This window comes from Mustela lutreola, chromosome 4 (genome assembly GCF_030435805.1).
Source record: "Mustela lutreola isolate mMusLut2 chromosome 4, mMusLut2.pri, whole genome shotgun sequence".
Taxonomy (NCBI): Eukaryota; Metazoa; Chordata; class Mammalia; order Carnivora; family Mustelidae; genus Mustela; species Mustela lutreola.
In genome coordinates, this window is record NC_081293.1 from 147,067,176 (window position 1) to 147,084,337 (window position 17,162).

At 37.2% G+C, this 17,162-nt stretch overlaps 1 long non-coding RNA gene across 1 annotated transcript; it reads left to right on the forward strand.

Moving 5' to 3' along the window:
• Nucleotides 1-252: 252 nt before the first annotated feature.
• Nucleotides 253-15,502, forward strand: LOC131830398 (uncharacterized). Its single transcript, XR_009353138.1, has 3 exons — nucleotides 253-408; nucleotides 7,804-7,871; nucleotides 15,433-15,502. It is a non-coding gene; the product is annotated as an uncharacterized LOC131830398 (long non-coding RNA).
• The last annotated feature ends 1,660 nt before the right edge of the window (nucleotides 15,503-17,162 follow it).

Genomic DNA, 17,162 nt, shown 5'->3' on the forward strand with positions numbered 1-17,162 from the left:
ATGTCCTCTGTTCTGGCTGGATGACATACCTTCTATAAGTTTACCCCTATCAAAAGCAAAGAATCTACATTTCTTTTTTTTTTTTTCTTCCTTTTTTTTTTTTTTCTTCCTTTTTTTTTTTTTTTTAATCTACATTTCTTTTAATTTGCTTGTTCTAGTGTGAAACTTCACTGTTGGATACTTTTAGGGAATATATAACCATGTTTAATTCCCTTCTTATTATATTCTTCAGATGATCTCAAATGAGCTACATCATTGCTTATGCATCCTACAGAGATAATCACCAAAGAGTGAATTTTGGCTGATAGACACTGATGCCTGGAAGACCAATCAAAATGAAGAGCCAGAGTCAAGATCCTGATTCCCTTCCTGCCATCACGTCCAAAGTAGCCTTTTTCATGCATCCAGGTAATGCTTGGGCTCTCAATCCAAGATTAAAAACATCTGCTAGAGGACTTGTCAAACAGTCTTGGAACACTTAGTCGAATTCACAGGAACTCCATCTGGGACTGGTGATACTTACTTCTTTCATATCTTTAATTGTTTCTAGCACCTCCATAGATCAAAGTTCTCTCCATAATCCTTTCTTTCCATCATGGCATATTTACCCATTTTATATCAAAATATATAATCTTTACCATCTGGTTTCATAGAGGAATATAAATCTTTATCAAAGTAGATTAACATTAAGTAACTTTTTTTCCGGCACTGTGAACCTGTATTTCTTTCTTATGTGCAAATTTAAGGAAATCATCCTCTCTTCCATGTTAGACTTTAAATATAGAAACAGGATTCCTAGGCTTTTCTAACTGTGGAGTACTTTTACATGTTGCCTTGTGCTTGAATTTAGAAGTTCAAAGGAAGTTAGTGTTTCGATACCCTTCATCTTCTGTACTAGAATGATATATATTATTCTTACAACAAATATCACTTGATCTGGATTATACTTTTGCACATTTGCAAATCTGTGTCATGTCATAAAGCAAATAATCAACAAGACTTAATTAGTTTTTAACAATTTTTAGTACTTGGTCTGACTAGTTTATAGTTGGTCCTCAGTAAATTGTATTAATAATACAGTAGATTATTGTATTATTATATAATCATAACACTTGTGTTAAATTATAGATTTTCATGTTAAAATGAAAATTGTAAATCATCTAAATGTTGTAAAGCCTTAAATAATAGAAGGCTAAAATTATTACACATACACAGAAATATTATGTCATGATCTGATTCATACAAATGAATGTATCGTTCTAGTTGTTATAATTCATAAGCCCCTATAAAACATTATTCCTATTTCATACTCTATTCTTAGAATACTTCATATTTTCCCACTATTACACATCTAATGGATTCTTTTGTCTTGTACACAATGTAGTAGTTTATTGCTTCTACTCACCCCACACTTTCTATCATGCACACAATCTGGGTTTCTTTGTTTGTTTTAAGATCTTATTTATTTATTTGACACAGAGAGAGAGAGAGATCACAAGTAGGCAGAGAGAGGGGGGAAAGCAGGAAGCAGGCTCCCTGCTGAACAGAGGAGCGCCAATGCGGCACTCGATCCCAGGACCCTGAGATCATGACCTGAGCCAAAGGCAGGGGTCTGACCCACTGAGCCAGGTGCCCCCACAGTCTGGGTTTTTAATACAAACAGCACATTTTTTACCAGAAAGTAGGTGGTTAAATCTTAAAATGTTTGTGTTGCTAATTTCTTTTTTATAGCTAAATATTACTTTTTATTTCCAGTTTCTGATTGGTTGTTAGTGAGTCACTCTTGAAAACACAGACAGAATTCTCATTAATTACTATCAATAAGATAAATTCACATTCTCTCAAATTCCCAACACTGAAGAGCAGGCATGGACTCAAGAGACACTTTTAAGTGAGGAGACCTTACTATAAAAAGTGTTTTAGAATTTGGTAGATGTAACCTTTTTATCCATTTTGGATAGTTACCAATTCTCTAATCCTAGTGTTAAAGGTAACACCTCAATCATATTCCTCTTACCCGGGACTAAAAAAATGTTTCTTTCTAAGACAAAGACCCTTTCCAGGGAGCACACCATAAATTCTAAATATACCTCAATATTCTTCTATTATGACATATGCCACTGAAAACTATGAAAAATGAGCTAATTTTAAAGCAAAGCTTTGAAAAGATAGCATTACTTATAATAGCATCTATCCTATTGAACTTCAAAGAGTGAAGTATTTTAGCAGCAAATGTCAAGGCTCTATTGGGGAAATCTGTAGAGGGAAAAGAAAAATATCTAAGGTCATATAGAATACAACAATTTTTATTGAAATTATAGCTCAAGAAACTTTGGGATTTTGATATAACATCATATTTACATTGACAAAATGAAATATTTATGTTTCAAACATTAAATTTACAAATATATAGTTATTTTAAAAATAGATGTAATTTTTAAATATATACAGTGGTACTTTTTTCCCCCTGAATTAACTGCTGCTATATAAAATGCCTCAGAGAGGAGAGGAGAGGAGAAGGACCCTTGAAGTGTGATTCCAAAGGCATGTTTTAATTCAATATCTGATACTAACTAGATAATTATAGGCAATATATTTTTTTTGCCTCTGGGCCTCTTATGTAAAATTAAAGGAGTGGACTGTATGATTTTTAGAGTTCCTTTAAACACTGAACTTTATGGTCTTTTTTTTAATTTATTCATTTGACAGACAGAGATCACAAGCAGGCAGAGGCAGGCAGAGAGAGAGGAAGGGAAGCAGGCTCCCTGCTGAGCAGAGAGCCCGATGCGGGGCTCCATCCCAGGACCCTGGGATCATGACCTGAGCTGAAGGCAGAGGCTTTAACCCACTGAGCCACCCAAGCACCCCTGAAATTTATGATCTTATAGAAAATATTTAGATTATAATCACTGTACTCAAGCCAAACACCACATAAAACCCTACAGCGTCATCCCAACCCTCACCTGTAAAAGCTGAGTGAGGAGGCTAAAATTTGCCTTCATGAGGTTGTAATGAGGCACCTCAGTACCCCCCAACTGGTGATATTAGAGAAAGCCACGTAGAGAGCTGAGACTTTCATCCCTGCTGGCCACTAATAAGCCCTCTTCTAACCCTCAGTGTCTATGGAGACCAACTAGGGAGACTGGACTTTTACTCCCACCCAGGAACAATAAGACATCCACCCCTTCCCATGTTTCCTGGGTGGTATCAGAGGAGCCCTGGTGGAAAGTCAGGACTTTCACAATAGCTAAGCTCACCCAACAGTAATGAGGAGTTTCTTTCTTGTGTCAGTGGTGGATAGGTGGGAAATTGGACTTTAACCACTACCTAACAGTAATGATGAACTGCCCCCCTTACCTGCCAGAACAGTGTCAGAGAAAGCTAGCTAGAATAGAAGATTAAAATAAGATCCAGAGTCTCTGAAGATAATGCAAAAATGTTCTGGTTACAATAGAAAATTACCCATCATACCAAGAACCAGGAAGATGCAAAGAATAATCAAAAGATACCAACATCAAGATAACCTAATTGTTAGAATTATTTGACAAGTATCTTAAAAGACCCATCATAAAAATACTTCAGTGAGCAACTAAAAACGTACTTGAAGCAAATAAAAAATTAGAAAGTCTTAGCAAATACTTGATGATGTAAAGAAGAACCAAATAGAAACTTTATGACTGAAAAATACAATGACCAAGATTAAAAGGCTCAATGGCAGAAAGTAAGGGACAAAGGAAAGGGTAGCTACAATTTAAATTACTCAATTTGAACTACAGAGTTTAAATAAACTAAACATAAATGAGCAATGCCTCAGGGACCTTAGAAATTATAACAAAAAAATCTAATTAATGTCATGGGAGTTCTAGAAGGAGGAAAGAAAGAAGGCAAGGCTGAAAAAATACTCAAAGAAATAATGACTGAAAACTTCTCAAATTTGGCAAGAAATATAAACCTACAGATTTAGGACACTGAGTGAGCCCCACAGAAATTAATGTCAGAGCACCTCAAAATTAAGACTACTGAAAATGGGGGGTGCCTGGGTGGCTCAGTTCTTAAGTGTCTGCCTTTGGCCCCGGTCATGATCCCAGGGTCCTGGGATCGAGCTCCACATTGAGTTCTCTGCTTGGCGGGAAGCCTGCTTCTCCCTCTCCCATTCCTTCTGCTTGTGTTCCCTTTCTCGCTGTGTCTTTCTCTGTCAAATAAATAAATAAAATCTTAAAAAAGAAAAGACTACTGACAATAAAGGACAAACAAATCTTGAAGCAGTGAGAGAGATATAACACCTCACATACAGGAGAAAGACAATTAGAATGATACCCTTCTTTTAAGAATGCATGGAAACAAGAAGGAAGTGGCACAATATTGATTTTTCAGGTGTTAAAGGAAAGAAATTGTCAACTCAGTCTTATAGCTAGTGAATCTCTCTCACTAAGAGAGATTTACTCTTAGTGAGACAAACTAAGGGAATTTGTCCCAGGAGACCTACCCTAAAAGAATGGCCGAAGAATTTCTCTAAACAGGAAGGAAAACAATATGAGAAAGAGCCTTAGAATATCAGGAACAAAGGACATAATAAGCAAAAACATGAGTAAATATAAGTGGCTTTTATTCTCCTTTTGATTTTTTAAAATTGTTTGATGGTTGAAGCAAAAATTATAAAACTGTCAAATGTGGTTCTAAATACATGTGGAGGAGATATTTAAGACAATTATAAATGGGTGAGAATAATAAGAAGTAAGGGAAGCTAAGGTTTCTATACCTGCCTTGAAATGGTAAAATGAGGACAACAGTAAACTGTGGTATATGTTTGATGTAATACTTAGAGCAACTAAGGAATCTATACAAAGAGGTATACTCAAAATATTGTAGATATGTCAAAACGGAATTCTAAAAAGTTCAAGTAATCCACAGGATGGCATGAAAAATAAAACAGAAATGAAAACCAGAAGGAGCAAACAAAAACAGAATGGCAAACCCTACATACATCAATAACAACACTAACTGTAAAAAAATCTAAATATGCCAACTAAAAATGGAACTTTGGGAGATTGGATTAAAAAACATGGCCCAACCATATGCAGGTGACAATAAAATTACTTCAAACAGAATTGAAAAGGTAGGTAGAAAGCAAAGGGATGGAAAAAGATATACCATGTGAATATTAATCAAAGGAAAGTAGGAGTGGCTATACTGATAGAAGACTTCAGGACGAAGGAAATTACCAGAGACAGAGAAGGATGTGGTATAATTATAAAAGGACAAATCCACAAAGACGTAGCTATCTTTAATATGTATGCACTAGGGGCGCCTGGGTGGTTCAGTGGGTTAAGCCTCTGCCTTCAGCTCACGTCATGGTCTCAGGGTCCTGGGATCAAGCCCCGCATTGGGCTCTCTGCTCAGTGGAGAGCCTGCCTACCCCTCTCTCTCTGGATGCCTCTCTGCCGACTTGTGCTCTCTCTCTTTGTCAAATAAATAAATAAATAATCTTTAAAAAGAAAAATATGTATGCACTAGATAATAGAGAAACTACAGTAGGGAAAATAAACTCACAGAACTGAAAGGAGAAATAGACAAATCCACAATTAGAGTGGATCCAGGGCTTGGCAATGAATTCTTAGACTTGACACAAAAGGTGCAATCCATAAAAAGAAACACTCATAAACTGACCTTAAATAAAAATTAAAAATTTCTTCTGCAAAAGATCCTACAGACTAGAAGTGTAAGATCAGGATGCCAGAATGGTTGGTTTTTTACCAAGACTCCCTTTCTGGCTTGTAAATGGCTGCCTTCTCACTGTATCCTCACATGTCAGAGTTAGGGGGTGGAGAGGATTTCTTCTTTTTCTTATAAGGGCACTAATCCCATTATGAAGGCCCAGCCTTATGACCTCCTTTAACCCCAATTACCTCTCAAAGACCCCATCTCCAAATACCATCATATCGGGTGTTAGGGCTTCAATGTGTGTATTTGGGAGGCAGGACACAAACATTTAGTCCATACAAAGGAGGAATACTAAAAATCCCCAAATTAGAAAATATGTAGTTGAATACTTAGGTGTGCATTCAGTTTCATACCAACCCCCCGGATCTTTAAGGAGACCTGACTATTTTAGAGTTCATTTGAAATTGGGAAAGAGTCTAAAAGAATTGCAGCAAGCCCTTTGTTGTTTACCATGAGGATAATCAACAGCATTGTTTGATTATGTTTATATGGATAAATATGTTTATTTATGGATAATGTTAGGTCTCCTTGAATGAATGTCTTCTATGTAAATAGACCTGAAATTCACACTATTCAGAACTATCTGTTGGTTTAGATTATTTTACATTACACTGTTTGTATGATATTGAAACATGGTGGTCTCTTTGCAGATCTCTATTCCCAGCCCCACATTAGATGAGTTTCCAGTTAAGCTGTCTAGGGAACTGGGCTCTAGATAAATAAAGAGAAAAATGCTAGATAAAATGTTGAGAAAGAATACTCACACCTTGATGTTTATAGAAATATGATTGCTCTTTTTTAGGATTAATTCTTTTCTACTTTTTTTTTTATTTTAAAAAAGGAACTTAAAATAAACTTAACATGGTGCCCAGCTGCACATTGGATTCAGATGGGAATTCCCAAGTAACTTGTGCTATTGCTATAAAAACTACAGACAATCCATGTCTAAAAATTTTAAAGGGAATCTTTAAATTACTCAAAGAATTTGGGGTTTGAAATAATTCCATAGTGAACAAAGTTTACAATGAGCAATCCTAAATGATCCTGATGAGTGAAACTATAGACATTCAGAAAGGGAGTGAAGAGAAAAAAAATGAGGAAATGAGGAATACTTGTTAAATAAATGGACATGAAGAATTTGGGTTAAACATTTTGAAATTATTGGAGCTGGGAGAATGCCTAGTGATCGGTATAAATACTTAGAGTTGGTAATTAGTAAGGACTAGTTGATAGATGTGTTCTTAAATTCACTATCTGCTATTTTACAGATATGCAAATACTTTATATGACATCTCTCCCTCCTAATACCATCACACTGGGGGGTAGGGTTTAATGTACAAATTTTAGAGGGACTCAAACTTTCCACCAGAATGTCAAAAATGTCAGTAGAGGTTTGGATGGTGGTGGTAGTGTTTTGTTTGTTTTCAAGCAGAAGCGTAGATGGAAAGAAGTAAGGAAATATGCATGCATACTCATCGCCTTTTTCTCACACAGGAGGTAGAGTGTCATAAAAAGTTTTGTCCATTCTTTTTTTTTAAAATCTAATGTAATATCCTTGAAATCCCTCAATATCAGTGGATAGAGATATTCACTCTTCATAGCTTGATAGTCTTCCATTTTATGAAAGTACGACTGTTTATTCGTACACTCTCCTATGTATGGGCATTTAGGTCATTTCTAATATTTTGATATTGCAAATAATACTTGAGCATATGTTTTTATATTTGGGGGGATGTATCCTTAAGTTAAATTATTAAAAATTGAGTATGTGGACAAAGATTAAATATGAGCATCTTTTTGTATGTTTAAGGGCCATTTGTATATATTTGCCTATGAACTATCTATTAATAATCTTTGCACCTTTTCTAAATGATTTTGGCCTTTTTATCTCTTGTTTTTTAAGAGTTCTTTACTACGAGGGGTTGTTCTAAGGGACACACTGGTATGTTGTAGTAAGTGCCCAAGCAACATTACAGCGAAAATTAAGAACTAAAATATGCAGATGATTTCCTTCTTTTAAAAGAGAAAAGCAAATATAAGGCCATCCCTAGAAAATAATGCTCTCTATCCATTGCTTTCCAGCCTAGCTTGTTGCATAGAAGAGAAAAAATAAGAGCTCACCAGCCCTCTGAGAACTGTATTTAACTCAGGTAAGCCTACGAGAACTATGTTCAAGTGTCCTCTTTCTTGTATGATGAGAAACAAACATGCAGTCAAACAGTTCTCTTCAAAATAATCCATATGGCATTTATAAATGTTTCCATTCTTATTTGGTTGATAGAGAGTACAGTTCTCCATATATTGTTACCTATTAACTTGATTATCATTGTCAAAGCAGTCCTCTGTGCCCACTGGCTGGAACACTGCCTTCATAGAAACGTTCGGCGGTACATTACAACACAAATCGTCTTTATCTCCGTATCATTCTTCAGAGCACACCCCTCTCATTTTCCCACTTTATGTAATACATATACCTTGGGGAATCTTTATTATTACTAGCCTATTATTCTAAGCCATAATTATCTGGATCGGAACACACCGGATTCCCTAGGTATATATTTGTACAATATTATTATGAGTCACATCAGCCAACTTCAGTCGTTCCTCCCCTCCTCCCCCTCTCTTTTTCCCTCTTTCCTTGGTCCCTCATTCCCTTCTTTCCTTCCTCCCTCTTCTCTCCCCCCTCCTGACTTCTTTACTTCCTTTTCTGTAACATGTTCATATGTCTTCTCAGACCCAAGTTTATTCCACGTGAGGCCTTTCTCCATTATAACTTTGTCCTTTCAGAGATAGTTCAGCATGGATTTGTAGACCATGTACTTCAGATTACAGAACAAACAAAATTGCCTCAAGTTAGGTAATCAGGTGCTGCGGATTCGGTTAAACTCTACTACATATTTGCATTCTTTTTTTTTACCACATGTTTAAAGATTCAGGTTAAAGCCTGAATTTTTATGGCAATGAGCATGTGTGTTTGTGTGTGTTTTTCTTTTCATTTTGCAATTTGCTGGTAGAAGATTTACTGATGAGAACACTGACTTAGACAAAATAAAAATCCACTCAACAGGGCCATGTATCACGTGTTTAAAAACGGAATGCTCCCATTTTGCAGTTTATTACCCCTGCCTAAGTACTTTTCCACTACTTTGGAACCTTTTATTCATTATTTCTCCATTTTCCTTTTTGCTACTATTCAGATTCATCCCCATTCTGATTATAAATAAAAAAGTTGCTTCTTGACGTATATAATTACTCAGTCTGCAGCCTGAGATAGAACTTCTTTCAAAAAGAATTAGATTTCTCTCAACTAATGAGTCATTAAGTTTCATATCTATTGCCAACTACATCTTATCTTTTATTTAATGTGATGTGCTGAATCCAGAAATCTCCCTGAATGCCAAAATATTCTCTCCCTCTCTCTACACTCTTTCTCCGGGGATCCATACATTTGTTCACTCATCTCAGCTCTGATCCACATGCCTGCTCTTTCCATTCCAGCCATCTCCATGAGCTGCCAGTCACATTGTGTTTGGCCGGAAGGCTTGGGCCTTTTGAATTTGTGCAGCCAAATATCCACAGACTGGGCTCACTCCACCCAGCACGTTTGGATTTTGGTTTCAGCATTATTTTTCACACAGACTTCCAGAAATGAGAGGTGCTCTTACCAAATCCCCATGCCACCTGGCTCTTTCTCCTTACTTATATTTCCCATTTTCCCAGCTGCAGTGTAAGTGCCAACCTAAGAGTAGATAGTAAAAGACTCTTGGGAGTGCACTGGGTTTCACAATCAATGTGTGCTGCCTGCTGCTGCCTCAGGGGCTTATTTACTGAAAATTTTACAATTTTGTATTTTCTTCTAAGCCACCTCAGCAAAGGTTTTGACTTTCAGTGGTGGAAGATGATAGAATGATGACAGGTTGGCATGAGGTAGCTTTTGCCAGCTGAATGAAAAGAACCTTAAAGACTTTGGAGAAAGCATCTAGGAATAACCAGACAGCATTTCCTTTGAAAACTCTTTATAGTTCAGCTACTAAAGGTAGCCTGTTTGCTTCTCACAGTGGCGTTCTGTTTTCTTCTCAAAATTTGGAGTGAAAGAATTGGGAATTAGCAGCTCTAGGTTTCATTACCTTACATTTGATGGTGTTTATTATTAGAATATGCAAATACCAGTCATTTTGACCAAAAGGATTAAAGAATACCATTCCATCATAGATAATTTTTTGCTTGTGCTTCTTAAATATAAAAAATAATAATAATTTCATTTCTTGACTCCACCTCCCTAAAATGGGGGACCTATTATTAGTTAAAACTGTTAGCCTTCAGGTAGAGGATAGTTTTGCTGCCTTCCTCTTAACAGGTTTTTACTTTCTTTCTTTCTTTTTCTATTTATTTATTTGACAGAGAAAGAGATCAGAAGTAGGCATAAAGGCAGGCAGAGAGAGGGGGGAAACAGGCTCCCTGCTGAGCAGAGAGCCTGATGCGGGGCTGGATCTCAGGACCCCAGGACCATGACCTGAGCTGAAGGCAGAGGCTTAACCCACTGAGCCACCCAGGCGCCCCTTAACAGGTTTTTATTTATTTATTTATTTATTTAAAGATTTTATTTATTTATCAGAGAGAGGGGTGGGGAGAGAGCGAGCACAGGCAGGCAGAATGGCAGGCAGAGGCAGAGGGAGAAGCAGGCTCCCCGCCGAGCAAGGAGCCCGATGTGGGACTCGATCCAGGACGCTGGGATCATGACCTGAGCCAAAGGCAGCCACTCAACCAACTGAGCCACCCAGGCGTCCCTTAACAGGTTTTTAAATCATCACAGATACCAAATGGAGAGAGCCCTGTACCATATTACTCCTATAAGCTGAGAAATCAGAACTATAGGATACTAAACTGCCAGTGGCATGCATTTGACACAGTTTTCTCACCTGTATCTGGACCAAAACACACCCTAAGTCTTATGGATACAGGATGCTAAGGCTGCAGGTCACATCACAATGACATCCGTGAGATTTCTGAGCATTGAAGGAGTCATCATAGTGGCCTAGTATTTGGCTCTCAGCTTTTTATGTCCAGGATTTCAGGATATCAGTTCTACGTTGAGATCTTGAGGAAGTTATGAGTCTGATTATATGTACCAGAAATACATTTATAAGGCAATTTTCAGGTATATGTATTTATCTTGGAAGACATCCTTCCAGGAATCAAAATTTCTACTATACAAGATACCCCACTCCTAATACCAAACCATTTAGAAGCCAAATCAGCAAGCAGAAATTGTTTGAGGAGTATGAGATCATACAGAAAGACTAGAATGGGATTGAAGTCTTCTTCATTAAGCACTTGAAACATTGTTGTGCTACAGATTTCTTCCTTTTGAGGAAAGGATATGTTACTTGAATCTTCCATACACAGTTTCCCTCACACACTCGCTTATTCTCTTACTCTCTTGCTCCTTCTCTTTTTCTCTGTTCCTTTCTAAAATTGGTCTGATAACCATCAGTACTTTTTTTTTTCCTGGCAAGCTCTCTTTTTTTCATATTCCATTATAACTATCTTTCACTCTCATTGCAATAGTACCTTCCTTCATTTCAACATAGTTTCATACTATGTTACAACTCACAAGGGTATAGGGTTTTTTTTTTAATTGCCCAGCAGAATTACTATTTCCCAGTGTTTAAAAGATTATTACTATTGATAAAATTTCCAAACACTTTTTGTTTGCCTTAATTTTGGACAAAGAATCCAATCCATCCATGGTGTATACATTCTACTTAGCTTTCCTCATAGTTGCTGAAATTTCCTTTGGGAGTCCGTCTATCTTTCAGAACTTTAAAAACCGTATACATCTAGATTTTTCTTCCTAAATGGCTCTTTTACAAGAGTCATTGAAATTAGAAGTGCCATCTTCAGTGACACTGCATGAGAGAAAAAACTGCCTTTGATTCCCTGCACCATAACCAACAATTTTATCAAATAAATTAGAGAGAGTGTGGTATGTGCAGTTCAGAAATCAGTTTCTCTTGCCAGAGATTTGCATTCGAAGTACAGCTCCCCTGTTACATCAGCTGTGGAACTATGGGTCAGGTCCTTCTCTTAGCTTTAGTTTTCTTATCTATAAAAGGTGAAAGCTAAATCTCTCTCTCCCTGCTCCTCCCTTTATCCCACACCAACACTAGGGCTGCTATAAGGCTTCAATGAGAAAACATGACATGCTGAGGCACATGACTGGCAGGAGCTAGTCATCAGTAAGGGTTGGCCAACATGTTACCATCTGAGTATGGGTAAGGATACTGGGATGAATTTTCTGCTGCCAACTCAGCATCATAACTGCACCTTTTTTTTTTTTAAGATTTTATTTATTTATTTGACAGACAGAAATCACAAGTAGGCAGAGAGGCAGGCAGAGAGAGAGGAAGAAGCAGGCTCCCTTCTGAGCAGAGAGCCCGATGCGGGGCTCGATTCCAGGACCCTGGGATCATGACCTGAGCCGAAGGCAGAGGCTTTAACCCACTGAGCCACCCAGGTGCCCCATAACTACACTTTTTTAAGGTCTGGGAGATTGCGTTCCCCACACTCCTCTTCCTTATTTCATTCTGGGTAAGATTTCCCTTTTCCCTTTGAGAGGAAGTTGCATGAGGTTTGGACAGCAGAAGAGAAGCTAAATATATTATTGTGTGGACGTGGTGGCAGCCAGACTTGTAGGCAGGCATGAGAATCACAGCAGCTTTTTAGTGAGCACTTGAGAACTACCCGGATCATAGCTTCAGGTGGCAGCGGTCCTTCCTAACTCTGCAGGCCAACTTCCCTGACTTCCAGCTCTGGTGCCCTTGATTTTCCATGGCAAATCTCTGATCTTCCCTTTCCAGATCTTCCAACATCCATATAAAACCCAATTTCTAAGTGAAACCTTTTATTCTTGGAAGAGTGAAACCGGTGGGTCTGTTTTTCTGACTGACCCCAGCCTGTTGAAGCTGGCTGTAGTCAGGTTCAGGGAAATGCTGGAAAGTGGAATTCACCTGAAACCAGGCAACTGCCCCTGTCCTATATTGAGAAGGCTTATTTATAGATCATTTGAATAATATTATTCTTGCCCATTAGACTACGGCAGCACGTCTCATGCTTGGCCCATAGTAAGGACTCAGTAAACATTTCTTGAAAGCCAGCATGTATGTATGACTGCTTCTGTTTGACCTTCACCTCAGTCCCCTTCTTCTCAAGTGTCTTCTTGTTTCCTCTTCCACCACTGGATAGTTGAACAAGAGCCATAATCCTGTGGTCACGTTGTTCCTTGTTCATTGTTCACATCACATCTATCTAATCAAAATTTTTCTGAAGAGTTTTTCAAGTGGAAGCTAACAGAAGGGACTCATTATAGCCTGGAAGCTACCAGGAGCCCTTGTCTCAACACCATGAAGTTTTTCTGGAAGAGACAAAAGAGCAGGCATGTGAAATGGTGAGAGGATCCTGTCAGTATTCAGATCCACTCACGGCCTAGTGGAGGATGGCGTATCCCTCACCATTACGGTTTGGTTGTGAAGGATGATACACCACCTTTCTTGCCTGAGCAAGTAGGAACTGAGTTTCTGTCACTGCACCAAAAGATCCACCTGCTTGTACCCCACTAGTTTTATAGTGCCCCCACTCCTGCCTTCACTTTTCACCATGCCCTTAACATCCCCTTTTGGAAGGAGAGAAATGATAGAGGCAAAAGTTAGAGTTGAGTTAGAGAAGAAAATGTGGGTACCTGTAAAAGGAAGGCAGGAAGAGAATTACCAAGGGTCTTCAAAGACAAGGCTGTGAGAGAGCAAATTTAAGAATTAATCTTTTAAAGTTTATAAGTAAATGCATTTTGTTCTGGCAAAAATAACCAAAACCTAGTGTTAGGACAACCATTCAGTTTCCCATTTTGTTAGTTATGTCATTCTTCAGATCTGCACTAACTTAATAACTCCATAGAATCACATGCTTGCCATATTATATCACAATTTTTCTACCTACTAGCTTTTCTGCTTTACTGATCTGTAATCTATAGCAAGGCAGAGATCGTCTTTTATTTGTCTGCACATTTCCAGCATCTAGAGTATTGCTCATCCCACAGTACATGATCGGTAATTCTGTTGAACAAATGAAATGTACTTACACAAAATGTATAGCAAAGTAGTATCTCTGTCTTGACACATTAAGAAAGATCAATTGGCACATTCGTTCAAAGAAATATTGTATACATTATAGTTTAATGAGGAATTTGGACAGTTTTTGACATTTTAATTATATGGGAAAAATATATATATATACACACACATACATATGTGTATGATGTAACCATATATAATTTCCATGCACCACTTTAAAATGTTTTCTAGAATTCAGACTGAAAAAATCTGGAAATACTATGAGTTAATTCTTTGGTGTTTCTTCCCTATCTCTCTCCCTCCCTTTCTTATTTCCAAGTAGCAAGTCACGTGCTACAGGAGCTGTAGATAGTAAGACGTACAAGCTCTTGGTCCTTCCTTAAGACAGATGCTGGAGTCCAGTGATAATAGAGATAGACACACTGGCAAATGTCTGTCTATCTGTTCTCTAACATGCTTAGAGTTATTAGAGATAAATATTTTATTTTATTATCAAATGACCAGCAAAGGACCCAACAGCAATAGTGAATTTGTGTCTTAAAGTAAAATCTGACTCAGCTCTCAAAGTATGGAAAGATGCTATAAAAATTTGACAACCTAACAAAAGTGGAAAAGAACAGCTCACGTGAATGCTCTGGAGTAAGAATAATGATAACAATATTATCTAATGTTTAGAGTGCTAAGTGCCATGAATTCTGATACATATATTACATGTTATATCTATATTACTCTATGCCTACTAGGCACATGAGGTAGCTATAAATAATTACATATTTGCAAATACAGAAAATTATGCTGAAAGATATTAAATAGCTTTCCCAAGATCACATAGCTAACATGTGCTAGAGCCAGCATTCAAAGCCAAAGGTGTCTATCTGCAGAGCCAGCATTCTTTCCTCAAGCAAAGAGACAATGTTCAAATATACACTTGGCAAAGAGAAAAATCAATGCTGTTATAATAGATAGTATGGAGTGTGGACCCTAAGAAGCTGTATGGAACAGGGTTTAGTAGATGCCTCATGATGGAAACCATGTATTTAGAAGAGTTGGGAATGAAGTTTAAATATATTTAAAAAGATTAGAGCAGTGAAAGGCCAAGGTTCACAATGTCAGAGGTGGAAAACAGTCTTAAATAAATATTTAACTAAAATACGGCATAGATATGCTACTATAGAATAGAAGATGATCATCATTGAGTCATTGCAGAGTTTTCAAAGGTTAGATAAAAAAACATTCTTTTGTCTACTTTGAAATGTTTACTCTACAAATATCTAAGATAAATAAGTAGAAATACACAGATTAGCAACAAGGTTGCTCCTAGACAGAGAGGCTCCATTTAAGCTACAAGGACCGAAAGTCTGAAAGAGATAGTTCATTGAGGAAAAGTAGAGTTTTCTTATCAAAGAAAGTGATACTGGGCAGGAAAAATAAAAGCAGATATTTGCTTCATGTAGTATTTGAAATATATGTCTGGATTTTGTCTAGAATATTTAGCTGGAATTTCAAGGGCCTTAACTCCACTATGTTTTTTTTCTTTTTCTTTCTACCCTTGGCTTTACATGTGCCTTGTCACTCCTGGCTATAGCCTCAACCATCATAAAAGAGCTCAGATGTTGTGGTGGAAAGAGTACCAGATTCAGAATCATCCTTAACAGGTAGGATTCTGTATATTCTTTGATTAGGCTACAACTCATCAAACATCAACTGAATTTGTTCTAAATCAAGAGAGGTGACTCTAGGACCCATTCAGTTTTAAAATCCTATTATTCTTCACTGGTCCTCATTAAGTTGTAAAATTCCTTTCCTACAGTACTTCTTCCACAACCATCCTGAGTTGGTACTTCCTTTTCCTATACATATACACATATGAATCGTGGTCCAAGTTAGTTTTGTTAAGGTTAAACCATATATTTATTTGAACATTTATGTGTCAGCTCAGTTCTGAATTATTTTTAAAATAATTTTAAATATTTTAAAATATTTAAATTTTTAAATTATTTTTATATTGAAAAATAATAATTATAAAATAATTTTTTAAAGTGCTATGAACATTTACAAATATTCATTTATAAATGTATACTGTGACAAATATGTATTAAGGCCTCCATATATAGTTGTTTGATGGACTAGAAGCTTTCAAGCCACTTCACTCTTATGGTGGGAAAACAAAAAGTAATCTGTCTCTAAGAATTGTTTTTATCATAAGAAATCAGTTTTTACAATTTTATTTTACAGAGGAGGAAATTGAAATGAGGGTTAGCTGAGGTTCTTGTCTCAGTCATGCCTTGTGTCCTCTGATTCTAGATCTAATTTTCTTCCATCTATATCACATAAGAATTTTCTATAAAATGTATGTTTGAAATTAGCAGTCCCCAAGCTGATTCTTCTTCCAAATGCCTATCCATTTATTCAACCATCAAGTGTGTCGGCCCTATGCGGGGTGTAGGCTATAGAAAAAAGGAAGCCAGTGATTGCTGTATGTTGGCCTATGAGGTAGCAGTAGAGTATGTAAGAGCAACAAAATGGCACTAAGAATATACTGTGAGGAGTAGAATGATGAACCAGGATATAATGTAGGAAATACAATGAGAAGCATTTAATCCAGACCAAATGGGACAAAAAAAGTTTTTTTGAGGTAATGATAAAGCTAAGTCTTAGAAGGAAAGAATGGACATTTTAGGCAAATGAAGCAGCATACACACACACACACACACACACACACACACACACACACACAAAGAGATGAAGTTGCCTCAGCCCTGTGGGGAATAGCAAATGACTCAGCCTGGCTGGGACCAGAGGCAAAGAGAAGACTCTGCATACTCTACATAAGAATTCTTCTTTTGTAAAATAATAAATAGTTTTGTATTATACTTAAAAGAAATGTGCAATTCATCACAAAATTAAAGGGGTTTAAAAAAAAAAAAAAGGAGGTGTGACAATAATATAAGACCTGAAAGAACAAGATCAATCCCAGAAGGAAGGAAAAGGAGAGAGAGAAGCATGAAAGTATCTTGACCTTTGGTTGCTGAGCAGCAGAGGAAGGTCTCTCTGTGGTCCCTTCCAGCACAAATCAGTCAGCCAAGGTGAAAGTCACCTGAAGAAACAGACATAAGTCACTGTGTGCGTTTATTTTCCCTACCACAATCCAGAAGGAGGACCAAATCAGTTCAGAATCTGTGGCTTTGCCTGCATGAGTGATAGCAGGTCATTTTCAGTGGGCCAAGTCCAGCACTGTATTTATTCAGCGCTGAAATGTAGTGAGGGAACAGGGAGTTGGTTGACTTCCAGAATTATGAAATAAAACATTTGGCC